This window comes from Mauremys reevesii, linkage group 4 (assembly GCF_016161935.1).
Source record: "Mauremys reevesii isolate NIE-2019 linkage group 4, ASM1616193v1, whole genome shotgun sequence".
Taxonomy (NCBI): Eukaryota; Metazoa; Chordata; order Testudines; family Geoemydidae; genus Mauremys; species Mauremys reevesii.
In genome coordinates this window covers 130,698,210-130,705,231 of record NC_052626.1, presented here as the reverse complement: position 1 = coordinate 130,705,231, position 7,022 = coordinate 130,698,210, and the positions used below count along the sequence as shown (strand labels likewise).

Here is a 7,022-nt window from a genome sequence, read left to right as displayed (position 1 = left end):
AAGAGTTATTCATAGTAATAAGCAGCCGCGTTTCAATCAGAGGTGGTAGTAGCTGAGTGGTGGGTAAAGCAAATCCTGTTGTATGGCTCCGTTTTATGCTAACTCACACCACTGTAAAATTGACATCTGTGGAACCACTCCAGGGTAACTAGGCTCTGACCCCAGCCCAATAGGGTGGCCATGACGCATAGGACCGGGTCTATTATAAAACTACATATTAAATCTTTCTGCAGCAGTGAAACTCACCCATCATCAGAGGCAAGGCCTGCCCTGGATTTGAAGATAACCAGACCGTGTGTTTGCACTGCGATAATGTGTGCATCGGGCCAGTGTTTAAAATCAGGGCGGGGGGACTTGTAAATAACCCAGCTTCTCCGAAAAAATGCTGCTGACAAATGTTAACTGAAGAGATAAGAGCAATCAATTATTTAGGGGAAAAAATCAGCCTATGTAAAGAGAATGAGTTAGATCATCTAGCAGCAATTACTCTCCTGTATCAGTGCCTGGTTTTAGTCCATTTCTGAGCATCCCCCTCCTATCCTCTACCCCCATCGTGTCTTTAAGAGAAAACAGATTTTTCAAAAGGCACCTAATGAGCAGCCAGATTTTCAAAAGTGCTCAGCACCCAATGCACAGCCAATGTTCTGGACTCCTCTGATACTCTGGCCTCATTTAGGCTGGCTGAATGGGAGCAGGGTTCTTTTGCAAAATATCTGCCCCAACTGTGGGTGCAGAGCATTTGAAAATCTGGCCCAGGAACACTTCCCAGTGAGAGGTGCGTAACCTTTTAGACCTTGTATACTTTTTTTTATAGAATTTAACTTTAAGAGGAATTCTGGCTCAGTGGTTAGGGTGCTAGCTTGGGACTAGGAAGGCTGGGGTCCAGTTCCCTGCTTAGCCACAGATTCCCTGCAGGACCTTGTGCAAGTCACTCCGCCTCTCTGTACCTCAGTTTCCCCATCTGTAAAATAGAGATCATAGCCCTGCCCTACCTCATGGGGGGAGAGTTGGAAGGATAAATACACTGAGGTGCTGAGTGCTTTGGTAATGGGGCTCAGTTAAGCACCATAGAGGGCTGTCATCTCTTGTGATACTGTGGTTATAAATGGGTGTGACAATGTGTACGAGGCAACGTGAGTTAGGGAGCATGCGGCTGGGGACAGTGGGGTGTGCATATGTGACAGCAGGGTGCTGGGTGTGCATGCGGGAGGACTCAGGATAGCAGGTGTGAGTGTGGCAATGCATAAGACCAGGTGAAAGAAAACGTGCAGTACTGACTGCATGCCTGTGTGGGAGAACGTGTGAGAACATGCAGCACTGCTGGTGGGATCAGGTAGGAGTGCGAATGCCAGGGACGATGAGCAGGCAGGAAGCATGGTGTGGTAGAAAAGGCAACCGGGGCTCAATTTCCAGTCTGCCATTGAGCTGCTGTGTGTCAGTCTGGTTCCCCTTCCACCCCGGTCTGTCTTGTCTAGACTGTAAGTGTTTCAAGGTCCAAGCCATCGCTCTGTGTGTGTGTGTGTGTGTGTGTGTGTGTGTACACAAGTGCCTAGCACAGTGCACCCCTGATCTCAGTGGGGCCTCTCGGTTTTTCTCTAATAGAAATAATAACCCTGTGACGGTCACGCTCACGTGACGCTGCATGTGTGGACATTTGGAAATGTGTGTGGGCATGAGAATCCACATGAGGGTGGGTGCATATGTGCGAGAATGCGTGTGGGGCTGTACACGGATGCGAGCATGTGTGCGCTGCACATGGATGTGTGTGAAACATGTGCCAACTTTTCCTAGCCTTCCTGTTTTAAAACAGAATCTTTGCCATATTTTCACTCTATAACTCAAGCAGGCTTAAGTCCATTCAGTGCATTTCAATGTGGGTTAAAGATATGTGCCTAATTCTCCCCCAGAAATATTCCTGTTAATGGCTTTCAAATGGGGGCCTGTGTGTACGCACCTTGGCTGCTGGCCCTGTCTCGATCATACAGCAAACTCCCCAGCACTGAGAGATTTAAACTAACACCAGCTCCTCTCCGATTTCAGCTGCGTTTTTAAAGAAAACAACTCCCCTCGACTGCAGCAGGAAATCACTGTTTGGATTTATGAGGCACCTCTTCCTGACCATCCTCTCTGAAAAAGCCTTTGCTAGATTGACATGGCTGCTCCATTCCCGACTCCTGCTGGGAGAATCTGGACAACGGGAGCTTGGAGAATAAGGTGTAGTCCAGTGGTTCTCAACCAGGGGTACGTGTACCCCGGGGGTAGGCAGAGGTCTTCCGGGGGTACATTAACTCATCTAGAGATTTGCCTAGTTTTACAACAGGCTACATAAAAAGCCCTAGCGAAGTCAGGACAAACTAACATTTCATACAATGACTTGTTTATCCTGCTCTATGTACTATACACTGAAATGTAAGTACAATATTTATATTCCAGTTGATTTTATAATTTAAATGGTAAAAATGAGAACGTCAGCAATTTCTCAGTAATATTGCGCTGTGACGCTTTTTGTCTTTTTATGTCAGATTTTGTAAGCCATTAGTTTCTAAGTGAGGTGAAACTTGGGGGTACGCAAGAAAAATCAGACTCCTGCAGGGGCGGTTCCAGGCACCAGCGCAGCAAGCGAGTGCTTGGGGCAGCAAGCAGCGGGGGGCGGGCTGCCGGTTGCTGTGAGGGCAGCAGTCAGGCAGCATGTGGTGGCGTTTCTGCGGGAGGTCTGCCGGTCCCACGGTTTTGGCTGCAATTCAGTGGCGGGTACGATGAAGGTGCAGGACCGGCAGATCACCCACAGAACCGCTACCAAATCCGCGGGACCGGCAGACCTCCCGCAGAAATGCCACCAAAGGTGCCTGACTGCTGTGCTTGGGGTGGCAAAAAACAGAGCCTCCCCTGGACTCCTAAAAGGGGTACAGTCATCTGGAAAGGTTGAGAGCCACTAGTCTAGTCTACTCTAGAAAAGGTTTGCTGGTATAGCTATCCTAATATCAGCAAGGTAGGGTAGGCAATCACCTAGGGCAGATGCAGGGTCTACCAGCAAAAATGTGTTTTTGCTAGTATTGCTTGTATCAGTTCACTGAACGAAAGAAGCTATACTGAAAGAAGCACTGAAATTTGCGGTGTAACTGGGCTTATGCTACTGTTTATGCTGGTATAAAAATGTCATTAAAAAAAATTCATACCCTTATATCACATTGCTACACTGGCAAAAGTTTCTCGAGTAGACCTGGCCTCAGCACCATTACTTGTTCTGTGTTTGTACAGCTCCTAGCACAATGGACCTGGTCCATGACTGGGCTCCTAGGTGCTACTGCAAAACACATAATGAATAAGAATAATAATATTCCACTCCCTACAGCTATTCTTACTGGGGTAGGTCATGACATGGGGAGCTGTGAGCCTGCTTCCAGCCAACTCACCATTATCATCCCCTCCCGCATGCATGCGATAGGGTGGGTTGCTGGAATAGCTTGTGAGTTTCACCCAGAATAGTCCACTTAGGCCATTCCCTACAGTGACTCCTGCTGGCAGATGGTGGAACAGGCCTAGACCACACACACAGCCACTATACAAAACCTAGGCCAAGTGTCAACTCATTTGGTAGCAATTGCTTTTACCAATTGTTTTACTAACCAATCCAGTGCTGGAAAAAATTCATCTGAACTCCTGCTCCAAGGGCAACCAAAAGCACAGCTCTCATTCCAACGGCAACCTCTTTTTAGTGAGAGACAATACACAGGACAAAATCTCAGGAGTCAGATGTCAGTGATACACCTGTATACATGAACTGCATTTGCACTGGTGTACCTGAGATCAGGATCAGGCCCTGGATCTTTTGAGAAGGGCACCTAAGCATCCAATCCAGATCAGAAAGCCAAGCCAGGAGGGCCAACATCAGCATTGTGTTTGTAACCCTTCTGCTGGGCCGAAACGATAGCAGCAAGGGCCGGGTTCAATACATAGGGGTCCCTTCCCCTCAACATAATGCAAAACCAGCTCGAGCCCCCACCCAGTGACCTGGGAAAATCTTACACACACCCCTGGGTGCCTCGAGGAGGCAATACTTCCCCTCTCGCAAGCACAGAGTCTTGGTGTAGCAGAAAAGGTTGAATTACATGATAAACAACAAGCATTAAATTGGGAAAATACCTCAGCTAGAGTTCATAGGTCAAACCGTGAGCAAAGACCCACCCCAGCAAATTGGGCCGTGTCCTTCTCTCTGGGCCCTTGAGTCCAGCAACCCCCAAATCACCCACAGTCCCAAAAGTCCCACAATCCCAAGTCTCTGTCTTGGGGTCAGTGCAGCCCCAGATTTCAAGAGTCTCTCTGCAGAGGTCCCCCTCCCCAGCCTGGGTAGAAAGGGGCACCTTACGTGGTTTCGGGGCCAACTGCCCTGCCTCTTTGTGGGGTTCTGCTTCCACTAGTCGTCCCCACAAACAGCTCAGCTCCGCTTGCTCTGTGGGCTGCTCCGCTCTGCCAGCTGCTCTGGTCCACCAGCTGTCCTGTGATCCTCTCCAGCCATCCTCGCGAGCTGCTTGGCTCCACTCATCCAGTGGCTGCACCAACTGCTCCACTCTGCTCTGCCAGCTGCTCTGCTCCGTGGTATTACTTCAGGCTCCCCCACTCATTAGCACAGTACTCAGTGCTCTCAGCTCAGCAAGTCCAGCTCTTCAGTGATTTCAGCTCTTAGTGATTCCAGCTTGTAGTAGGGGAGCCCCAGTGCCAGTGAGTTCAGCTCAGTAACCTGTATCTAGATTCTTAAGGGAATCAAAATTTAACTCTGACATTCCACAGTGGAGAAAGGCATAGGTGGAACTGGTGCTTCTGGCTCACACAAGAAGCCTGCACCACCAAGTACAGATATCTGTCCCCAGCCTCTCTCTCGACTGGGTTTTGGAACCCATGTTCCTTGTCTAGCAAGTGCTATTTAGTTGATAATGAAACCCTCTATCATAAGACAGTTTAGTAGTTCCTCATTTACTTAATTGGGGTGACAACATTTTATTGCTCCTGCCCCAGTAACAACGAAATTGGGGCTCCCATAGCTGTGAAAATAACCATCCCAGGCTGCTGTGCGGAATGCTAAGTGGGGTGGGAGTGCCAATGCAAATAACTGAAATGCTAATGTGAATACTTGAAACTTCTTTCTGCACTCCCCATAATCTACCACCAGATGTCAGGGTAGAGCTCATCCTGACTCTGCTTACATGTTGATATAGTGTCTCATCAGGCCTGGCACGTCTGTATGAATGCAGGGCCTGCATGTTCACTCGTAGGCCTACAGCTGGCCTTCAATCAAGGCGTAGTGACCGGGGGTGGGAAGAAGAATGGTGTTGAATGAAGTCAACATCCGGGGGATAGTTACAGCTCTCTTGGGGGCGTGAGCAGACCTCACCTGGCTTTTCAGCAGTGAGCACCTACAAAGTGTGGAACACCTGTTAGTACGACTCTCTACCGAGGTCAACTTATGTATCAGCAAACTGCCATTGAGCAAGGCTGAAAAAGAAAGACTTGCCCAGATCCCACTAAGCTGGTAGGCACCTCCTTAGAGCAATCACTGCCACAGATGATATCCTCAGCTGGTGTACGTTGGTGTGGCTTGGTCGACGTCAATGGAACTACACTGATTTACACCCGGTGTGGATCTGGGCCTAGTTTTTTCAAAGCAGTTAGATTGCCATCTTGTCTGTCTTATGTCATTATTGAATGGAGTCTTTTTTTGGTTTGTTTATTACATTTCAGAACTATGAGCAAATAATTTGGAGGCTAAAGGTGGAGCAAGGTTTCTATAATTCTCATTGATTAAGGACACTTTGGAGAGGAATCTGGAGCTGTATAAATCTGCAATGGACGGACTGGGATGGGGACACACAGACTTAAGTCAGAAGGGGATCTACAGAGAATGGAAGGAGATTTAAGGGGCTAACCTATGTCTACTGTAGTGAATGGGAAATTCTCTCCATTGACCTCACTGGATCAATCACCAGAGAGCAACGTACAGGTAGAACGGGCTTGCTGGTGGTGGAAGACTCTAATTGAAAAGACTCTAAGTACTACTGTTCTTCTTTGTCTTCCCTCTCAGGACCCTTCCAAGGCTCAAGCAAAGATCTGTGGGGATTGTGCTGATCTCTGGCAATGCTGGAATAAGTGTGATCTCTCCTGTGCGACACGGCACCTTGGGACCCAGTGCTCAAAACTTCTGGACTAGTAGATCTTGATCAGATCCCTGTCAGAAGCTCAGATTTGTGAGGAGCATGGTATAAAAAACTATACAGAATAGAATGGTCTGAGCTGCCTTTCTCGTGGTCTTTGGTCCTATTCCTCACCATACACAGGCGAGGGTTAATTCAAACCACGATGTATTTTCCTTCTCCAACTTGGTAGCAATGCAGAACAACGCAGAACCTGGAGATATGTGGTCTATGCTCAGGCCCCGGCGTACACAGGCTGGCTGAAGAAGTCAGGTGGGTTGTAGTTTGGCACAGAAATCAGCTGGAGTTTGCCAGTTCTACGTGCTTCAGATGTAGCAGAGTTCAGACAGCTTCTGACCCCACGAGATAATTTTCTCGGTATTCTTTACTGGCCAACACAACGCGAAGCTGACTGAGACCCCACCCCCACAACACAATGGTGTGCCAAGGGGCTGCTGCATTTGGAGTGTGATCGAGAGTCTAAGCAGGATTGTTGCAAAAACCAGCGAGCATCATAGAGCAGCTTAATTCAGCTACATCAGCAGGGGAGAGGCCATTCCAGCTGGGACCAGCTTTCAAATAACTCCGCCAGCAGGATATTAAGTGGCAGCATACTTAGCCAATCAAACACGAAAGAGAAGCATGACATTATAAGAACCAGTCACCATCAGCCAATGAGCAATGCTGAAGGCAGAACACTCACCTAGCAATGACCGAGAGAGGATGAACGTTTTCAAGGGTGTTGCATACACTGCAAGACTCGCCCCACTATTGACACGCAGCCGCCGCTAGGCATACTGGTAACTGAATGCTGTAGCCCCCTTATGGCAGGGTGCT

General features: G+C 48.4%; 1 long non-coding RNA gene across 1 annotated transcript; it reads left to right on the top strand.

Annotated features, from left to right (window-relative positions):
- Positions 1 to 2,049: 2,049 nt before the first annotated feature.
- Positions 2,050 to 6,191, top strand: LOC120404608. The gene is made up of 3 exons (XR_005598061.1): positions 2,050 to 2,214; positions 5,737 to 5,995; positions 6,077 to 6,191. It is a non-coding gene; the product is annotated as an uncharacterized LOC120404608 (long non-coding RNA).
- The last annotated feature ends 831 nt before the right edge of the window (positions 6,192 to 7,022 follow it).